Source organism: Trichechus manatus, unplaced genomic scaffold (genome assembly GCF_000243295.1).
Source record: "Trichechus manatus latirostris isolate Lorelei unplaced genomic scaffold, TriManLat1.0 scaffold00020, whole genome shotgun sequence".
Lineage (NCBI taxonomy): Eukaryota > Metazoa > Chordata > Mammalia > Sirenia > Trichechidae > Trichechus > Trichechus manatus.
In genome coordinates this window covers 17,403,404-17,426,212 of record NW_004443956.1, presented here as the reverse complement: position 1 = coordinate 17,426,212, position 22,809 = coordinate 17,403,404, and the positions used below count along the sequence as shown (strand labels likewise).

Sequence of the window (22,809 nt, the reverse complement as noted above, 5' to 3'; positions counted from 1 at the left end):
AATAAAGACATTCCTTTTATGGAAAACACCATTTTCCACCAATTTGATGTTTCTAGAATTCTTTCTTCTTTTCTAGCGAAGTTTATGGATGAGTAATTAAAACTAAAATATGATTCTTTTATTGTTTTCTCAGGCAGATTGTCTTTTCCATTACCATTTTCATAAGATGCAGACTAAAATTGAACCTCGTGCAAATTTTTCATAATTCTATTAGGCCACACTACAGTACTGTTCAGTTGGTGCTCATTACTAAACAATCATGACAAAAAAATCATCAAAAGGGGCTCCATTTTGTTCTATAATAAACTGATGAAAATAAAAGATAAAAGTAGTTCCCATATCATTCACGTTTAATGTGCATTTAGTCATTTATTATAATGTCCTGCCTCTGCACTAAAGGATATCTTTTGTGTGTGCTCTACTAACAAATGGCAGCCATGTGTAATGGAAACTTAAGGAAATCAAAGTTATACTCCAAGCTCTTTTGTATATGTCGGTTAATCTTTACTAAAATCCTTCGAGGATTACATTTTTATCCCCATTTCAATATAAGCCTAAGATAGAATTCTTTTTTGCCCAGGAAGGTGGTAGCTGGTCAGTTTTCCTCCCTTTACTTACAAGAAAAAAGAGGTACTTACACTTCTTTCTTTCCTTCCCTCTCTCTCTTCCTTTACCTACTTTGTTTCAAGGCATGTGCTCATTCATAGATACAGAGGCCACACTGCAATGTCTGGAATACAGGTCTCTTTCACACAAGTAGCACAGTGGTTACAAGTGCTGGCTTGGGAGTTAAATAGGTAGAGCGTGAATCCCAATTCTGCCACTTACTACCTGTGATACCATGAGCATTTAACTGAACCTCTCTGAGCCTCGGTTCCTCATCTATAAAGTGGGGATAATAATACCTATCTAGGAAGTGTTCTTATCGCTGGGAGGCACACATGGTTAAGCGCTTGGCTACTAACTGAAAGGCTGGAGGTTTGAGTCCACCCAGAGGTACCTCAGAAGAAAAGCCTCATGATATACTTCTGAAAAATCAGCCATTGACAATCCTGTGGCACACAGTTCTACTCTCACACACACTGGGTCTCCACGAGCAGCAATTGGTTGGTTTGTGTGTTTTTTGGTTTAGGAGGTGTTATGAGTATCAAATATATAATGAGTGTGAATTGTTTAGCATAGTGACAAGCATACAGTAAACTCACAATTACAGTTATTATTCTATTTATGTTATTATTTCAGTGACTTGGAGAGTCAAATCAAGTCACTTTGCAAAAACTAATTCAGAAAACTGCATTCTCACTAAGAAGTTAAAGTATCTTTCTAAGAACAATCAATGTAAAACCCAAAGTTATTGGGTTCAAAAGGAGAAACAAAAATGGAGCAATTTCCTGTGAGCTGCCAGTTTCAAACTTTCCTACAGCCTGCTCCCCTCCCCCAGGATCCAAGTCACCTGGGCAAGAAAAAAAAATCTGAATAACAACTATAACCAACTCTTTTTTGCTAACTCTTTCCTGTGAATAACCTATAAATGCTTCTGCTGAGTCATCAACCAGACTTGGTCCACATACCAGCCTGTTTACACTAAAATCTTCCAAGGCAGTGCTGTTGTATGAATTCTAATTGTTTCTGCTGATATGCCTTAAATTTAACATGGATCATTCAGATTACAATTTGTTCTTCATACAGGGCTCTCCATTTGGTGGTAGTTAAAGCATTATATGAAGACCAAATATATCTGATCTAAATCCCTAGACCATTTAGAGTGGTGGCCCATCAAAAGCCTAGGCTGTCTTCTACTCTGTATTTCTGAATAAGTCTCATCCAAATACTTAAATGTTTTAGAAAACGACACACTAAAACTGTTCTAATTCTAGAGTTTAAAACTTTAAATTTATTTTCTTCTGATGAGTAGTAGAAGACGATACTTCCATCTCCTGAATTCCCTTTTAGAGAGCTCTTGAACTACAGCAGGTCTCCTGAGTCCTCAGCCTCGGGCCTGAGCTCCACGCCTTGGCTCCAGGGTTTCACAAAGCCATGGGTCTTTGCCTTGGGACTTCTGGAGGCCTACTGCCTTGCACTTTGTAAACTATCTATGATTCTTTCATCTTTGATTCCCTATTTCTACACAGTAACAATCGTGTGCCTCCTGGAGCTTCCTCTAGTCCAAACTCAGAAAAACGTCAATTAACCAGATGATCTGGGAACAAGGGCTGTGTGTGGTTAATTTAATTTTCCAATTAACTGAGGAATAACAGGAAACACTGTTTATCTTCAACTCTCTATTGAAAAGCATCCTACAATATATTAGTCTAAATCTCTAGCTTTTATAAAGTCAAATACACGAAATCTTTCTCGGATAACTAATGATCTCCCAGGGCTCAAAGGCCAAGCCTACTTCTCAGGAACCATGGGAACAGCTACAGTTGATTAAGAAAGCTGGATAAATCCATACCACATCAAACATCTCACAGGAGCTGTTTTATTGTCACTTGCTTTTTTTTTTTAAGTGGAGTTAATAAAAGAAAGAAACGGTTAATCAATGGAGTTTTCTGGTTAGTTGAGTCCTGGTTGGAGCCCTGGAGGTGTAGTGATTAAGAGCTCGGCTGCTAACCAAAAGGTCGGTAGTTCAAAACCACCATCCGCTCCTTGGAAACCCCGTGGGGCAGTTCTAGTCTGTCCAAATAGGGTTGCTATGAGTCAGAATCGACTCGACAACAATGGGTTTTTGGTTTGAGTCCTGGTTAAATTCCCTGAAATACACTTGCCCATTTCTCAGTTGAGTACCTATTAAAAAAGTACATTTTCTGATGAGGACTTACAAGCGCCTTATCAACCAACCAATCTTCCTTCTTCTGTTAATAATACTAGTGGCACCACGGTCCTTAATCCAAGAGTGATGATTAAGATGTGTACAGAGACCGGTGATGCCTGTGGACAAATGGTCCTGGCTGTGGACTTAGCGAGTTGTTCTGGAAGCAGACTTGCTTGTTTCTCTTCCTATTGGAACACTGGTCCCTGAGGCCCTGGTCATACCAAGGTGGCCTCTGTGCATCAGGGTAATTTTTCTCTCCCTCTAAAATGTTGAGCTTCACGCAGGGAGCCCCTATATCTAGTCACTCCTCCTGCCTTCCGCAGCAGCCACCCTTCAGTTTCACCACTTTTAAGAACCAACATTTTGCTTATAAATATTCTGGTCCAAACTTACAGGAGGGTCTCACCTTTCATTCCAGGTATCACAAGACTTTCTACCCAAAGGAATAAAATAAATGAATGAATGAATAAAATAACTAACTAATTAATAAAGCTGTTACCTAAGATAGAGAGCAAGAACAGGAAGGAGGGCAAAGGTGTGGAAGCTACACTTCTACAAACGTTATGTGTTTCATAGTTTCTTCTTCTGAAGCAAGTAAATGTTTTACTTATTAAGAAAAATAAATTTTAAAAATCCCCAAAGTGAAAAATCCTCAAAATAATTCTCAAAAAGAACATAAACAAATGAAGCTAATGATATGAAGCTGGTGGCATGTTCATAAATGAGAAATTATTTCCAGTCACTGTAGCACACAGTATTTTGACTGCATAACCTCCAAGTGGGATAAATCTCAATGGTAAAAGGAAATACAAAGAAAGCAACAATCAGTAGACTTATTAGTAGCAATCACTTAATCACTGCGCCACCAGGGCTCATTAGCAGCAATACTGGGAATGTTATTACTGGAGCCATTTTATACGTGTGTATATAAAACAATTAAGTAATGATGTTAGTATCAGTAGGAATCATGGTTTCACCATAAGGAGAATGAGATACAAATATAAAATCAAATAAGTTAATTAAAAACCCTGTAATTTTAACAGACTAAAAATACTTACAAAACATACTTGATGAATTCATACTACTATTTCCTAGCGCTTTCCACTGAGAAGGTCTAAAAGCTGAGCAAGATTATACAACGGATTAAAAAGCAGACACCAGAATCCTTTGTAACAGGGCTGCAAGCATAAGCTGAGTTAACAATAATACCCTATTTTCACTGTTCCTTCCATGCATCTTTACTTTTTGAATCCATGGAAGGGGTGGAATCTGGTTTAGGATACCCACTGCCGTCAAGTTGTCTGACTCATAGTGACCCTAAAGGACAGAGTAGAACTGCCCCACAGAGTTTCCAAGAAAAGCCTGGTGGCTTCAAACTGTAAACCTTATGGTTAGCAACCATAGGAATTAACCACTATTAGGGTTTCCAAACAGGGATTGGATATTCTTGTATTTCCCAGCCAGATGCCATCTAATAGCACTAAAATTCCAATGCATTTTCTGAAAGATTTTATCTATTGCGTAATGGGAGCCCTTCTGGTCAAACCAGAACAGTCACTGGGGAGTACTGACCTGTCCGAGATGTGCAAGTGGGGCCAGTGAGAGATTAGAGACAGGGGCATGGCGGGTGGGTGGGTAGTGGATTTGTCCATGTGAACAGTAATAAAGTTTGGAGGGCTGGGGTAGAGTCACAGGTGCGGTGCTGTTCTCTGAACTATAATGCAAGGAGAAATCTGTGCTAAGAGCAGTCTCGTTTGAGACGCACTGAATTTGAAGTCCCAGGAAGGCACTCAGCCAGGAAAGTGTCTGTAGATAATGAGAAATAGCAAGCAGGTCCTTGGAAGAATCTGGCTCAAGGGAAATCAATTTGGCACGCATGAACCTAGAGGTGAAGCTGTGCAGATCGGAGAGGCTGGGGACACAGAAAGTAGAGGTGACAGTGATGCAGATTCCTGCTATACCAACCAACCATTGAAACACTGAACACATACATTACACCAAGCACTGAGCAAAACACAAAGACTTCCAAGATACAGTGCCTGCTTTGAGCATTTTATAATGGTGTCTGACCAGTAAACATCATAAAACCAGTGAGTATGAAACGGCAGTAAAACAGCAGCACTAGGTACCCAGTCACAGATGAGGAACTGGTGGTTCAGTGGTAGAATTCTTGCCTTCCATGCAGGATACCCAGGTTCAATTCCCAGCCAATGCACTTCATATGCAGCTACCACCTGTATGTCAATGGAAGCTTGTGTGTTGCTATAACTCTGAACAGGTTTCAGCAGAGCTTCCAAACTAAGAGTGACTAGAAATAAAGGCCTGACAATCTACTTCCAAAAATTATCCATGAAAACCCTATGGATCACAACAGTCTGATCCACAACTGATCATGATGATGGTGCAAGACGAGGCAGCGTTTCGTTACGTTGTGCGTGGGGTCACCATAAGTTGGGGGCTGATGCAAAGGCACCTAAGAACAATAGTCACAGAGTGTTCACCACACAAGGCACAGCACTCAAAGTTTTACCAACATCATCTAATTTAATCTATGGGGCTTGCTGTCCCCATTTGACAGAGGAGGACACAGAAGCACAGAGGTAAAGCCCCTTGTCAAAATCACACAGGAGTGGTGGGAACATCCTTATGATTTAATTGGATGGTAAATTATGTCACTGTGAGCCCCCAGTGTTTAGGAGAAAGGCAGGACAGGGAGAGTTGGGTTGGGGGAGTTTCCGAGGAGAGGCCATTCTGCCACTGACATTAGAAGACACGCGGGTTCTGAGTAGGAGGAGTGGACGGGGGCAGTGTCTTACTGTGGGAACAGAGGGAATGGCGGGCAGTGTGCAACCGCAGAGAAGTGGCTGCCAGGATAAAGGCACCCCTGCCTTTCTCCTCTGGAGGGTCACAGTTGCAAGTTCACCTGGTGTTTGTGCACATGACTTCCTATAAACAGCCCTGTCCCTGGAAAAGATTCCCTCTTACATGTGCCTAGTGTTGTATAATTTAGTGAGACAGGTATTTAAAGCACATGGCAGATCTTGTTCCTTCTCTGCTTAAATCTCTTCAAGGGCTTCCAACCTGACCAAAATTAAAGCCATACCCTTACTCTGGCGCACAGGTGTTACAGGAGAACCCCTTGCCCAGATGAAGATATGGCTCACCCCTCACCTCACCAAGGTCTCTCCTCAAACGTCAGAGAGGCCCTCCCTCACCTCCCTATGGAACACTGTATCCCCCTTGTGTTTTGAACCCCTCACTTTATTTTCTTTGTATCACTACTTGGTATATTATATATTTTCTTATTTGCTATTATCTTCCCCCATTTAGGTTATTAGTACCTGTAGGATAACTGGCACATAGTAAATGCTCAATAAATTATTTGTTGATTGATTGAATAGATGAATAAATGAATGAAAAACCTCAAAACCTTTTCATAGTAACTTCATTAGACTAACAATACAAGCTCTCACAGAGGGCATGAATCCAGATGTGCACCCTCTGGTATGCAGTAGAGTACCTGTCAGGCTGTTTTGGAATCACAGATATTTACAATAACAGCTATTCTTACAAAGCTGCTTACAATGTCACAGTCTAGAAATTAGGTCAAATTGTATTTATCTGGCTTTTGTAATAATCACCTATCAGACTTCAAAGTTTAATATTTAAGCCTTTTAGGAAAAAAATCAATTGCGACACATGAAAGTTACCCTGTGAGTTTTGATTAAATGGACTTTGTCTAAGAATAAACTTACCAATTACATTTTGGGGAATGTCAGAATGCAAGAGAAATCAGTGTACTATGTCATACATCTTTTAAGATATTATGTAGTTCATAAATTTGAAAATAAAAACCCTTCTCATTTCCTGGCTAACTTTTCTAAATATTTAAGCACCAAAATGAATAATCATACAACTACTATAAAATATATTATTGCTTGACATTAGTTCCATGGCACAAAATGTAAATTTTTAAATGCAAAGACAATGAAATAAGCCAAGGCTCCTTCATGAAGATATCAGAACACCAATCCTTATCTATTTATTTAATTAATTCCTCAAAATGAAAACATCTAAATTACACCACACACATAACCTTTAAGAAGGTAAAACATCCACTTAATTGCTGTATCCTCCGCTGCCGCGAGGTCCCTGAGCAGAGAAGCGAGGCAGCCAACATCTGCCGTGACTTTCAAAGTCCTCCCTCTGTTTCCCCAGTTGCTCTGGAATTGCTGGAATCAGCAAGAATGTCCTCCTAAATAATTTATCGACATTTCTACATAAATTAGATCCTCGGGCGAGGGTGCTATGAACTTTATGGAAGCCGAGTGCTCACTGTGGGGACGGCCATCCATCAATGTGAACAACAGTTTTCCCAAGCGGCCAAAACCACAGCACATTTGCTGCTTGGGAGGATTCAAGCACTCCAGGACGGAAATGGGCTTGGGTTGTCACTTTCTGTAGAGTGTATTTGAGAAGGAAATGAATCACCAAGAAAGAAGTCGCAAACTTGTGGCAAACAGAAAACTATGATTAATTTATCCTGGTCCTATGATTTTAACATTATTCAAATGGAGGTAGATGTCTGTTTTCCTCACCTGGAATCAACTTACTGTTACCTTCACCAGCCAAAAACCTGTATTTCCCTTAAAAGCCTATTCAAAACCCCAACCCAAGCCACCCTCACTAGGCTTCCTCCCTTTGTCCAAGTCTCATGTATACGTGAACGGTGGTGTTCCACTCTCAGGCCTGGCTCCCAGCCTCACGGTGGACGTGGGCCTGGAAGCTAAGAGAACACTGGATCAGGTGTCAGGAAAGGTCTTTTCAGACAGTAGCTGGCAGGGACACTGGACACTTTCCTAGACACATTCTCTGTCTCTGGATCGACTTTCTCCTTCACAAAAGGGAGATGATGGACTAGATCAGTGTTCCCGAACATGCTGTATGGTCTGAGTCACCTGCGGAGCTCGTACAAAATAAAAACTCCTGCGTCCCACCTCCAAAAATTGTCTCCAAATGTCTTGTGTGGGGCCCAGATGTCTTTTTAAGTGTCCCAAGTAATTCTGATGATCATCGAAATTCGGGAACGTCTGGATTTGAAGATTTCCAATGTCTACAAAGTTCAAAAGAACTGTTTTGAGAATATAAATACAGTAGGACAAGGTTTAGAAAACAATTAAGCATTGCATTAATTCATTTAACAAATATCTTTTGAGTGTCTTCTTCACAACATGAAACTCTTCTATTAGTATATTCACCAGTTGCCACTAGTCAATTCTGACTCATGGCAACCCCATGTGTGTCAGCGTAGAACTGTGCTCCGTAGGGTTTTCAATGGATGATTTTTTGGACGTAAATCACCAGGCCTTTCTTCAGAGGTATCTCTGGGTGAACTCGAGCCTCCAACCTTTCAGTTAGCAGCAAGCAAATTAACACTGTTTGTACCACACAGGGACTCCTACCGGTATATTGCAGTCAGGAGAAAAGTAAGCAGTTCCTGCCCTTATGAAGCTTACATTCTAGTGGTGATAAGATAGATATAAAATATGTCAGATGGTGATAAGAGCAATGGAAAAATAAGGCAGCAAAGAAAGATGGGGAATGTATGGCACATGCAGAGCCGTTTGTGGTTAGAGTCGTGGGCTTCTTGCAGTGACAGATGTAAACGGAAATCAAGAACATGAGATCCGTTCTGCATATCCCAACGCTGATACTTATATTGTGAGAGATAGGGGCTGTGAGTGCGAGTTGTGGAGGAGGCAGAGGGAAAGGAGCCTTGAAGAGGGCACACTCTTGCCTCTTGCCAATGATGATGTGGAGGCTAGCTCATATTACAAAATAAATTGTACAAACCTCATATGCAAACGCAAGCTACAAAGAACTGAGTTTTGGTTTGACCGCGTATCCTCCCCAAGAAACTGTTTCCATGGGCACTTGGAGCCAGCCACAGAAAATTGCCCTGGGCCTATACCCACCCTCTGGAGTATCTACTTAACTTTTAACACCTGGTTTAGATGTTTTCTCTTCCAAGAAGCTGTCCCTGACTCTCCCAAGCCTCAGTTAGAAAGACCTCTTCTAGATGCTCTCAGCATCCCATCCACACTGCAGCAGTTATGACAGTGTGTTAGGATTTGATGGGCTTGGCTCCCTTGCCTACTAGTCTCTAAGCTTCTTGAGGGCAAGGTACATGACTCTGTATCTCCCGAACTTGGCAGGGACTCAGACATACTGAGCAATCAATAGATGTTCACTGAAATGAACAATTATCTTCTTCTGCCTCTTTATGGATGTTGCAGGTCACCCTCAGAATTTGTTTGTCTGGAGTTCAAAGACTAATGATGACCTAGTTCTAGAACGAAGATGCTGTTGCTTTAAGTCTTTATAGGCTCATTTTTTCTTTTCTCCACACTCTTTGATCCTCCTGTGTACGTTCTCTTCCATATCTATATTGTCCTGTCCTCTGTCTTGTTTGCTCTGTCACCACATGCCAACAAGTCCATTTCTCTTTACTATTTCTATGTCCCTCACACCTGCTCATGCTGTCCAAACCTCCATTCCCAAGTCCTTCGCTATTTTGTCATCTGCTATTTTCATTACCTGGCTTTCTGCAATGTGACTTTATTCTCAGTGATTATTTACAGAGAAGGCCCTGCTGCTTGTCTGTTTAAGGGTGGTTTCAATCCAGGGCTTCAAACTGATTCATGAATCAAACTGATTCATTCTCGAACTCCTGCTGAGAATTTACATTTCCATCCCAGATATACTGAATTACAATCTACAGTTTAACGAGATCCCCAGGTGATTCCTATGTGTGATAAATTTTGAGACCCACTGCTCTACTAGTGGTTCTCAGCGCTGGTCCCTAACCAGCAGCATGAGCATCACCTGGTGCTCAGAGAAACGTGAGAGCAGGCATCCCGCAGGAGAGGCATCTTCACGGGAGAAGGCAAGAAGCTAAGCGTTGGACGAAAAACGCCTACTGAAAAAAGGAACAACTCAGAAGCCAAAGTGTTACCTCTGGATGTCACCTTTGCTTCATATTTCCTTAAATTCTGTTCACACAATTATCTGGTTCTCCCTGTTTTTTTTTTTTTTTTAACGAAAAATGGATAATTTAGAGCAAGAAGGAGCTAACAGTGGTACAGACGGACAAGCTTTTTACAACTGGTTCACTGACCCTGTGAGCTGCTCTTACTGCCTCGTCAAGACACCGTCTTCTCCTTTCTCTAGACCTAGGTGTCGCACTGTACAGGATGCCCACTCCTGTCGGCCCTCCCAGTCCTCCCCCACAGCCCAGTGTCTGCCCAAGTCCAGTCTCCACCAGCATGCCTTTTCTGCACAGTGACCATCTCCTCCGAAAGTCTCTAGCACCTGCCAAGTGATTTTACATTTAATGTCATAATGCCTGAGATCGTCCCCTATTGTTAGGTCTTTATGCCTTGTTTCTGGATATAAATTATAACCTTACTGGAGGACAGGCAATGTCACATTCTTCCTCAAAGGCTTAGGCTTAGTGTTTACAAAGGGCTGAATTTGAATCCCAGCCTCAGGTGCCAGGGCTCTCATGGAGCTCTCTGGCCTCAAATATAAAGTGAAGACCGCCATGCACACATCAGGGGGCGCCTGGGAGGGTGAAATGAGTTAAGAGCACAAAGCCCCAAGCACAGTGCCTGCCTAAAAGCTGCTCAAGGCTCACTGGCAGGAGTGGATTAACCAGTAACCACGGTATTCACCAGCTTACAGTAAGCAAGGTTTGCACCGCCTTAACTGTGTTACTTACTAATCTGTGGTGTATAATTCCACCTGGTTTTCACCACATCTTGAAAACCAGGTGAAATTGGGCCCTACAGATTAGTAAGTAAGCACAATCAAGCCCGTGCATACCTGCTTATTTGGTAATTCGTCCCTGCTCACTGGTCAAGAATGAAGTGTGACCGGGGCCGGCTCTCACCGCATATTATAAGAATCCTTTCATGAATCCAAGTGATGGGTATTATTTTAAATCATTCACTAGATTTTTCAAAACTGCTGAGCTGGAAACCAGTTGTAGACAAAAGGCTTTATTATATTTTTTTCATAAAATTATTGACGGTCCACATTACTTCCTTATATTAAAATGGAGTAGAAATCAATCACATGCATAGAAATAATCAACATATCCCATAAAATGATGCACTGGAAACATTTTAGTATTAAATAATATTTTTAAAATGGATCACTTATCACATAAAAACCAAAACGCAAATGTTTCCATCAACTGAACAATGCAAAAGAAAAAGAGTGAAAATGAGGCTGCAGATGAGGGAATGGAAATTGATATTTTATGAGTTTCTAAGTATTCAGTTCAGAAAGACAAGGCAACAGTTAGAGTTAATACTATAGGAATTCTAAGTATTTGCTCATTTACCTTTTCAGCTTCAGCCTGAGAATGGATTACTAGTTATCGGATCATTCACTCAGGGCACCACCAGAAATGGTAACATGTTAACAACAGCTGTAGTCTGTGAATTACGTCCCACCTTGTCACCAAGTTCACTTTGATACACTGAATCTGACGAGGTAATAATTCCCCTTCATCTATGGCTTGGCAGGTTTGAGATTTTCAAGAGGAATAATGAAATAATGCCACCAACCACATTTGGAAAAGGAAGGGAAAAATGTGACAAAAGTAAGGAGCTATTGAGTTCACGCTCCATAAATGAGAAAATGCACATACGGCACTCAGCACTCAGCTAAGCACAGAGTTAGCTATTATTATTATTTTTATTCCTGCCTGGTTAATGAATAGGACAGTGATCCAGAAAAAATCCTTGACCGTGGAAGAGTGGAAGTCCCACCGAAGCAGGCACATCTGCTACCTGGCTTCAACAGCGAATTAAAGTTCTGTTGCTACATCGACAATGGCACTCTAGACTATGCACACCATCAGTCAGTTGTCCCCATTCGAAGACGAGGAGCTGGCAACACTTGGAGAGGATGTCGCTTGTCCAAGGACAGATCACAGCACCAGACCCAGAGCCTGTGTCCTCTGGCCCCTGAGCCCTTGCCGCAGACCACCAGCACACTCTGCCCTACCACACAGTTTATGCAAAAGGAGTCAGGCGCGAGCTAGCCTGCAGTTGTGGCTCACCTTAAATATTTACAACCTGCTTTTGTTCACCCAAAGATCAGTGAAAGAAAAAACGGGTGCCCCCCAAAAAAGCACCTCTTAACTGAACATAAAAACCTAGTTTGCAGTTAATTTCACTGGGACCCAAGAGGTCCTCTGGATTCTAATCCTGGCTAGTTACACAGTGACCCTGCGTTGGGTAAAGCACTGGGGCTCTCTGTGTAATCCTATTACCCGTCTGGAGAAACGAAACAGAAGCTAAGGCACCAGTAAGAAACTTCACACCAGTTTTTGCAGGGCCTGGCCCATGGGAGGAAAAAAATGACCAGTAAGAGCAGCAGATCAACAGCCAAACTGTATCCATTACAAATATATATACACGCACACATATATGTGCAAACATACACACTTATGCAAACACACAACACATATACATACAAAGCCAAAAAGCCAAACCAGTTGCTGTTGAATCAATACTGATTCCTGGCGACCCCCTGTGTGTCAAAATAGAACCGTGCTCCACAGGGTTTACAATGGCTGATTTTTTGGAAGTAGATCGCCAGGTGCCCCTGCGTGGACTCAAACCCCTAACCTTTTGCTTAGCAGCTGAAGGTATTAACCATTTGCACCACCCAAGGGCTCCTAAGATGAAACATGCCTTCTTAGAAAACACAGGGTAAGATATGCTCAGAAACTGGAGATGCAGGGACTGAACAGAACCACAGCCACAGTCCTGCCTCCTGCAGGAAGAGGCTGTACAACTTGCCTAATATCCCCCGCCACGCCCCTCTTCTGACAACTGAAAATCTATGGCACACTCAGTCATGTTCCCGTCAGCAAAAATGTACCAACTGGCACATGAGAAGAGGAAAGATCACGAATGGATGGCTCTTCCACACTCCAAAGAAAGCAACGGAGCACACCCTTCACCAAAGGAAAGGATGCTTTAGGGGAGACAGTAATATTGCCAGCTCCCAGACTGGCACTTTCCCACAGTCGGCTCCACCCTGGTGTGCACAGATGCCATCCTCCCACCCAGCCCGCCACTGCTTATTTTGAAGAATTATAAAGCTACAGAAAAGTTGAATGAATAGTGCAATGAACACCTGTATACACGTCACGTCAACATCGCCAGTTGTTAACATTTTACTATAATTACACCCTCTATATACATACACAGGTAAACATATGCGTGTGTGTACATACATACATACGCAAACTTTTTGCCAAACCATCTGAAAGTAATTTGCAAACAACACTCCAGAATACTTCAGTCAGTGTATTTCCTAATAAGGACATTCTCCTACACTCTATCAAATCCTATAGGTCCCTGGGTGGTCTAAAGGAATCGACTTGACGGCAACTAGTGACAACAACAAACTGAAAGCTTGGTGATTCAAACTCAACCAGTGGCACCAAGGAACAAAGGCCTGGCAATCTGCTTCCGTAAACATTACAGCCAAGAAAACTCTGTGGAGATTACTTCTCCTCTTTAATGCATGGGGTCACCATGAGTCAGAATCAACTTTACAGCAACTGGATTGGTTTTTGGGTGATCTCTACTGTCACTCCTATATTATCACACATTAATTCACTATCCTCTAATAAGATTCTTAATTCAAATTTCCCCAATACGCCTCTTACATCTAATTTTTTAAATCAAGGAATCAATTAAGATTACTCTTTTGCATTTGTTGCTATGTGTACTTTATCGCTTTTATTTAATATATTTCCTACCCCCTTACAGGGGCACGATGAGCTGGAATTGACTTGACAGCAACAGGTTTGGTTTTGGCTTTTTTCCACTTTTTAGTTTGTTTTCTTTTTCACAGCTTTGGCTTCACTGAAGAATCCAGGCCAGCAGGGGACACAATTCAATGCATGACGTTCCATACTTCGGCCGCCTAAAATTCATGTCCTTGCCACACGCAAAACACGTTCACCCCATCATATCATCCTAAAAGTCTTAAATCAATGCCAAGTCCAGAATCTCATCTTTTGAATCATCTAAATCAAATAGGGCGAGACTTTAGGTATATTCCATCCTGGGGCAAAATTTGTCTTCATCTGTGAACTTGTGAAATCTAGACTACGAGTGATCTGTTTCCAAAGTACAATGGTGGAGAAATTGGAGGGAAAGAAGGGATAACAGGCACCAAGCATGTCCAAAACCCAGGAGAACAATTTACATTCGCTCTCAAGACTGTTTTCTGAAACCATCGAGGCAATGGCCCTGCCCTCCAGGCTCTGGGTGTTGGCCACGCTCTCTGGATTCTGGGTGGAGGTGCTTCAGCCCTGAGCTTCAGCTCCACCTTCCAGGCCAACTCGGATGGCAGTTCTGCTTCCTTGGCTTTGGGCAGCCCCATTTTCCTAGTTCATCTAAGTGGTGACCCCACCCCTTTGGCACCGTAGGCCTGGTTCTTCTGCCTCTTGGGCATGGCAACCCAACCCCCTCAGCTTTGGGCAGCTCCATCCCCCTGATACACCTTAACAGTAGCCCCACATGCCGGAACCAAGTTGGCAAAGAGCTGTGGCCTCACCCTTTGAGATCCAGGAGATTGTGGCCTGACCCTTTGAAACCAAGAAGGCCCTGCTTCCCATGCTTCTTCTAACAGTTCTGCTGATCTCCAAGCTGCTCTGGGGATGGTCTTTTTCTTTTCTTGGAGGACAACAGATGTAGCTCCTTCGACCTGCTCTCTGCCTGTAGAATTACAAGAGGCAGATGGCGTTCTTTCCTGTCATTCTTTGTCCATTTCAGTCTAAGTTGATGGGTTTTCTGCTGTGGTTGCTATTCAGTCACAGACTTCACTGCTTTAAAAAAAGATTATACAGCCATATCCGCGGGGAACATTCTAGAAAACATGCCCTTAGTTTGTACAACAGAATAAGTTCCATTTTCATTTTGCACAGTTCATTTTAAGTCCTTCTCTCTCCTCTCACATTTTACTATAAGCAACAAGGAGAAACCATGTGGTCACTTTAAGATCTTGACCATAAATCTCATCAGACAGCTATCCAAATTCATCCTTTATAAGTTCTACCTTTCACCATTCAAACATAATTCAGACAAATTCTTTGCCACTGCATAAAAAGCATCACCCTTCCTACATTGTCCAATCACGTTGTTTACCTTTTAAAGCCTCACCAGAAGCACAATGTTCAGATTTCTAGCAACAGTCTGTTGCTGTATGTATTTTTTTAAATGATAGCATCTTTCTCTATAGCTCTCTTCACTTCCTGCTGAGCCACCACCAGAACTGCCTTTGATGTCCATAATTCTGTCAACAGACTCTTCAAGGAAATCTAGGCCTTTACTATAAGGCACCAAAAAACTCTACCAGCCTCTCTCCATTATCCATTTCCAAAACTGCTTCCACATTTTATGTATCTGTTAGAGCAGCAATCCACTCTCTTTGCTTTCTTTTCACAACTTTGGTTTGAATCCAGGCCGGTGGAGGACATAATTCAATTAATGACATTCCACACTTTGGCCACCCAAAATTCATGTCCTTGCCACATGCAAAATGCGTTCACCCCATCATATCATCCCAAACGTCTTAAATCAATAAATTTTGTCTTAGTTGTCTACTGCTGCTATAACAGAAATACCACAAATGGGTGGCTTTAACAAACAGAAATTTATTTTCTCATAGTTTAGGAAGTAGAAGTCTAAATTCCGGGTGCCAGCTCTAGGGGAAGGCTTTCTTTCTCTCTGTCGGTTCTGGAGGAGGGTCCTTGTCTCTTTTGAGCTTCTGCTCCTGGGTGATCTTCCTGTGGCTTGGCATCTCTCTTCCCCCATCTCTGCTTGCTTGCTGCTTAACCTCTTTTATATCTCAAAAGAGATTGATTCAACATACACCCTAATCCTGCCTCATTAAAATAACAAATATAACCGAATCCTCATTAACATAACCTAATCCTACCTTGGAGTCCTGGTGGCATAGTGGTTAAGAGCTACTGCTGCTAAGGAAAAGGTCAGCAGTTCAAATCCACCTGCTGCTCCTTGGAAACCCTATGGGGCAATTCGACTCTTATTAACATAGCGGTGAGGATTTACAAAACTTCACAAAATGGAGGATAATTACATCAGATCACAAAATGGAGGATGACCACACAATACTGGGAATCATGGCCTAGCCAAGGTGATACTTATTTTGGAGGGATACAATTAAATCCATGACAGCTAGGAAACTAAACTTTTCCAACTATACCACACAATAAGAGAAAAATCCTCCAGTTAGGAACCAAATTACAACGTACTAATACAGAGGATTACAGCCTATTTTACAAGCACAAGTTCTTTGAATTAATGAAGACCCAATGGCTATTAATGAGAGAGATTAGCCTTCCGGGCTGATGGGCAAACAGACTGGCTCTAGGAAGAGCCCTGTGGATTGGAGGCAGGTAGACTACTTCTCAGGTACCTGAAACTAGCGATTGCAAACTAATATATATAGAGAGATACAAATCTATATATATATATATACATAGAGAGAGAGAGAGAGAGAGATTTATATCAAGGAAATGGCTCATGCAGTTGTAGAGGCTAGAAAGTCCCAAGTCCGTGGGTCAGGTGTCAGTCTGGAGGCTTCTTCAGACTCATGTAGCTGCAGGGGCTGATACATCCAAGACCAGCAGGTCATATAGCTGGCTGCTGGCTCAAATTCAAAGAACTGGAGGTTAGATGATGACAAGCTGAATGCAGGATCCAGAATAAAGCAAAAAGCCAATGAGCTTTGCCAGAAACTCCCTTTTAACTGATTGGCTGCTCATAGTGGTGATTACATTATATCAGGTCTCATCATGGAAACGATTACATTATTACAAAACTGCCAAACTAAATCATAACTGCCAAACCACTGAGAATCATGGCCCAGCCAAGGTGATACACAACCTTAACCATCACAGTCCACCCCTTGTCAAATTGCTACGTGTACACATCTCCTCAAACCATACATAATCTCTAAATAAAGACAATTATAAAGTCATACTTGTACCTAACATGACAAAATTGACACAGGTACAACTGAAAATGCACTAGCCCTGTTTACATCTTATATTTTATAAGTGAAAAAAACAAAAATATTAGATGCTTACATACAAGGAAGAAATACTTATAACAATTACAATCCTCATTTCTGCAACTGATCATGTGGTCGTAGCTGGTATTTAGAACTACCTTCTTCCACCACCCATTCCATATTCCCTTTGCTCTCAACAAGCACCTCAGCTGGTTGGTGTTCTTTGCTTAGTGGGGTGACCCAAACCTTCATTCCTGAAGGGTCTGGGCTGTTAACAGTCATGTTGTAATTGGGTTGCTATAGTTTTCCATTGACTTTAATCACAGGGCATGGTAGTACTAAGAGACACCCTAAGATATCTCATGCATTCCAGACATACTCTTCTTTACCTCCATTATGCAATATCAATCCAATTTCCTCTTGGTAAACAGAATCAATCACAGGAGCCAATACGGTAACTCCCTTCTTTGCCTGATGATCCAGAGGCATAAGGAGCCCCAAGTGGCAGGGTGGTATTTTTAACTTTCAATTCAATTGAATCAGTGATGTGTCTCCAGGTGGGAGCATTGCTCCCTTTGGAACTAAAACCTCTAGACCCACAGAGCATAGGGTTGCAGGGACAGGAAGCAAAAATTTTGCAAGTGGGTCACTAGGGTAATAGTGAGTGATGCCACTCCCATTTCCACCCCTTGACTCCTGGACCCATGAATCCTGGCTATGAGAGAAACAGCACCATATATTGGATGCTAGTTTAGAGCATATACAGCCTCCTGGAGAATATTGCTCCAACGCTGTAAGGTATTGCCACCTGGCTGGCACCATAATTGTGTCTTTGGAGGCAATTTCATCATTCTATCAAGCCAGCTGCTTCAGGATGATGGGGATCACCATCCTGTGTATTCCACAAGCTTGGGCCCATTGCTGCACTTCATTTGATGGGAAGTGAGTTTCTTGATCAAAGGTGATGCTGTGTGGGATACCATGACAGTGGAGAAGGCATTCTGTAAGCCACGGATGGTAGTTTTGGCAGAAGTGTTGCATGCAGGGGAGGCAAATGCATATCCAGAGTAAGCGTCTATTCCAGTAAGAACAGAAGCTGCCTTTTCCATGATGGAAGTGGTCCAGTGTAATCAACTCACCACCAGGTTGCTGGCTGATCACCTCAAGGGATGGTGCCATATCAGGGACTCAGTGCTGGTCTCTGCTGCTGGCAGATTGGGCACTCAGCAGTGGCTGGCGCCAAGTTGGCCTTGGTGAGTGGAAGTCCATGTTGATGAGCCCATGCATAACCTTAACCCCTGCCACCACAGCCACTTTGTTCATGAGCCCATTGGGCAATTACAGGAGTGGCTGGGGAAAGAGGATGATAGTTTCCGCAGAAGGCATCATCCTATCCAATGATTCCTATAATCCTCCTCTGCCGAGGTCACATTGGTCAGCATTCACATGAGACACAAATATTTTCATTTCTTTGGCCCATTTAGAGGGGTCTATCCACATACCTCTTTCTCATAAATCCTTGTCTCCAATTTTCCAATCCCGTTCCTTCCAAGTCCCTGACCATCCAGCCAAACCACTGGCCACAGTCCATGAATCAGTATACAATTACACATCTGGCCATTTCTCCTTCCAAGCAAAGTGAACAACCAGGTGCACTGCTCGAAGTTCTGCCCATTGAGAGGATTTCCCTTCACCACTGTCCTTCAGGGAGGTCCCAGAAAGAAGCTGTAGTGCTGTCACTGTCCACTTTTGAGTGGTGCCTGCATATCACACAGAACCATCTATAAACCAGACATAAGTTTTCTCTTCCTCAGTCAACTGATCATACCGAACTCTCCATGAGGCTATAGGTGCTGACTGGGAAGGGGAAGGTAATGTGACAGAAGTGGAGACCATGGGCATTTGGTCCACTTCCTCATGCAACTTATTTTTGACTTCATGTCCTGCTCAGGCCCTATGTTGTACATACCATTTGTATTAATGATGGAGTGCTGCTATGCACATCTGACTTTATGAATCGGTGGATCAGACAACACTGAGTTCATGATGGGCAGCTCGGGCTATGTGGTGACTTGGTGGCCAATGGTTAAGAGTTCAGTCTTACTAAGGCCTAGAACAAGACAAAAGCTGTTTCTCAAAAGGAGAGTGGTTATCTGGAGAGGATGGTAGGGCTTTGCTCCAAAATCCTAAGGATCTGCACTGTAATTCAACAATAATTTCCTGCCAAAGACCCAAACAGCATCTCTATCTGCCACTGACACTTAAAGCACCCTTGGATCAGCTGGATCATATGGCCCAAGTGGCAGAGCAGCTTGCATGGCAGCCTGAACCTGTTGCAGAGCCTTCTCTTGTTCTGGGTCCCACTCAAAACTAGCAGCTTTTTGAGGAACTTGATAAATAGGCTGGAGTAGCACACCCAAATGAGGAATATGTTGCCTCCAAAATCCAAAGAGTCCCACTAGGCATTGTGCCTCCTTTTTAGTTGTGGCAGCAGCCAGATGCATTAATTTATTCTTCACTTTAGAAGGAATGTCTCCACATGCCCCACACCACTGGATCCCTAGAAGTTTCACTGAGGTGGAAGGTGCGGGATTAATTTCCCACCCTCTACAGGCAACTGTTTTACCAATAAGTCCAGAGTCATTGACACTTCTTTCTTAATAGGTTCAATCAGCATAATGTAATAGACCCATGTGATGTCTTGTGGAAGGGAAAGGTGACAAAGGTCCCTGCAGACTAAATTATGACATAGGACTGGACATATACCTCTGAGGTAGGACAGTGAAAGTATACTGCTGGCCTTCCCAGCTGAAGGCAAACTGCTTCTGGTGGTCTTTCAAAACAGGCATGGAGAAAAAGGCATTAGCCAGATCAATAGCTGCATACCAGGTACCAGGAGATATATTAATTTGCTCAAGCAATGAAACCACATCTGGACCAGCAGCTGCTATGGAGTCACCACCTAGTTAAGTTTTTGATAATCCACTGTTATTCTCCAAGATTCATTTATTTTTGGCACAGGTCAAATAGATGAGTTGAATGGCGATGTGTTGGGAATCACCACCACCGCATCCTTCAAGTGCTTGATGGTTGCACTAATCTCTGCAATCCCTCCAGGAATGTGGTATTGCTTTTGGTTTACTATTTTCCTAGGTAAGGGCAGTTCTAATGGCTTCCACTTGGCTTTTCCTACCATAATAGCCCTTACTCCATTTGTCAGGGATCCAGTGTGGGGGTTCTCCCAGTTGTGAGTATATCTATTTCAATTATGCATTCCGGAACTGGGGAACTCATCACAGGATGGTTTCAAGGACCTACTGTAACCACTGTGAGATGAACCTCACCTAAAACTCCATTAATAACCTCACCTCCATATATCCTCACTCTGACTGGTAGGCCACAGTAACGTTTTGAGTGTCCTGGAATTAGTGCCAGTTCAGAGCCAGTATCCAGAAATCCCCGAAAAGTCCAATTATTTTCTTTTCCCCAATGAACACTCACCCTTTGGGGAGGGCTTGGAGAAAGATTATCAGTATGAATTTTTGTCAGTGAGTGGGGTCCTAGCTCAAGGGGACCCGGCCTCTCCTTTATTCAAGGGATTGTAGGTCTGTAAACTTGCTCAAGTCTGGAAATTGATTGAGGGGCTGTGACTCTCTATTTTGGTGATTTGAGTTAGACTGCCATTCACTTGACCTAGAATTCTTCTGCTTGTACAGATAAAGTAAATATTTAGTAGATTTCCCATCTATTTCACTCCTAGGGACACCATGACTAAGCAGCCAACGCCATGAGTCCATATGAGTCAGAGTATTCTGATTACTGTTTGACTCCACTGTCCAATATGGTAACCACACCCACCTTGTCTTTGTTGATTGAGTGCTGTCATTTGGCCCCTACCACTCTAGGGTCCAATCAGCCCCACTGTAGTTAGGTGTCTCAACTCAGTTAGGGTAGCTCCCACTGTCAAATCTGACTTACATAAAATAGCAATCAGAGCAGACTTCAAGGATGCTAGGGCTCCCTTCACAAATTTGTTCCTCACTGTTATGGTAAAAAGTGTGTCCTCTGAGCACTCCATGTGTGGGTCTGTGGGTCTAACCTGATAAATCCACTCTAACATGCCAGTTTCCCTAAGCCTTTGGATACCCTCTTCTACAGTATACCAAGGCAGGTCTGCTACTTCAACTTGTTTTAGTGTAGGCCACTGCATATCCCATGCTTCAGTCACCAAATCAAATTAAGTACTAGATCTTTTCCTTACTTCTCAAGCTGAAACACTGAATGAAGAATCTGTGGGCCCATACCTATAAACTTAGAATGACCCAAATTTATGTTCCTTGCACCATTATCCCACACCCTTAACAGCCATTCCCACACATATTCCACAGGCTTCTGTTTGTACATATTAGAAAAGTCAAGTAGTTCTTTTGGAGTATAGCATATCTCCTCCTGGGTCACACCTTGTACTTCACCTTTTGGGACTCGCTAGAACTTAAGTCTAGTTATAGGTCTAGAAGCAAAAATGTGTGGTGGGGTTGTGTTTTGAGGACATTCATCAATGTCTTGTAAGGCACCTTCCTCAGGCAATGTCCCAGGCAATGACTCAGACGCCTCCTCAGGCAATGACTCAGATGTCGCCCCAGGTGATATCTCCAACAAAAGCTCTTCAGACACAGCTCATTTGATGTCATCAGCTGGGAGAGGAGGAGCTAATGGTTTTGTTGGCAGGAGCGATTCAATAAAATTTAGGGGCTCAGTGTCCCCAGCTTCCTGATTATCTGCCCAGATAGCTCCATCCCAAGTTTCAGGATCTCATTTCTTCCTCATCAATGCCTTCACTTTAACTTCAGATACCATTCAAGTTTGGGAATTCAATTGGCATTGTAATTCAGCCACTCTTACGATAAGACTCTGGGTTTGGTTTTTGGCAATATCATCTCTGTTACTACAAGAAATAAGGCTTTCTTTCAGGGCACAAGTGGCAACTTTGAGGTCATTTATGTGGTACTCGAGCTGTGACCCTGAAGCACTGAGCTCGTCTCTTTCTTTCACCAACTGGGTCTGCGAAGGTAGGGGTAACCAACCAGCTTCCTTATACTTCTCACTCTGATGAAATCGTAGAAAAGTATCTAACAGGCGATCACCCAGAACCTTGCCTCTCACCAATACTTGATGTATTAGTGGTGATATTGTGCATATTTCTATTGCCACCTCACACCATGGATAAGCAGTACCCACTTTATTCCTGGAAGTAGAGTCATCAATATCTTTAAGATTCCAGAGTTGAGAATCAATTTAGAAAACTCTTCCCTGCAATTTTGTTTCTTTAGAACCACTCTCAGTACCATATGTCTTAGACTGGGTTCTCTAGAGAAGCAAATCCAGTGAAGCATGTATATATATATATATATATATACACACACACATATATATACACACACACATATGCATATATATATGCATATATATGTATGTATGTATACAGAGAGATACTTATTTATATCAAGGAAATGGCTCACGCATTTGTAGACACTGGAAAGTCCCAAGTCCATGGGTCAGGTATCAGGCTGGAGGCTTCTCCTGACTCCCATAGCTGCAGGGGCTTATGAACCCAAGATAAGCAGGTTAGACAGCAGGCTGCTGCCTCAAGTTCCAAGAACCAGAGGTCAGATAATGATGAGGCAAATGCAGGATCCAGAGCAGAGCAAAAACCAGTGATCTTTGCCAGAAAGTCCATCTACATTGGATACATGCCACACCTCCAAGGAAAGTCCCTTTCAACTGATTGGCTGCTCATAGCAGATCTCATCATGAAGGTGATTACATCATGACATAACTGCCAAACTACATCATAACTGCCAAAC

General features: G+C 42.5%; 1 protein-coding gene across 2 annotated transcripts in view; it reads right to left on the bottom strand.

The window, feature by feature from the left end:
* Positions 1-22,809, bottom strand: part of DPP6 (dipeptidyl peptidase like 6) — a 1,059,737-nt gene that overhangs the window by 640,255 nt on the left and 396,673 nt on the right. The window lies entirely within an intron of this gene.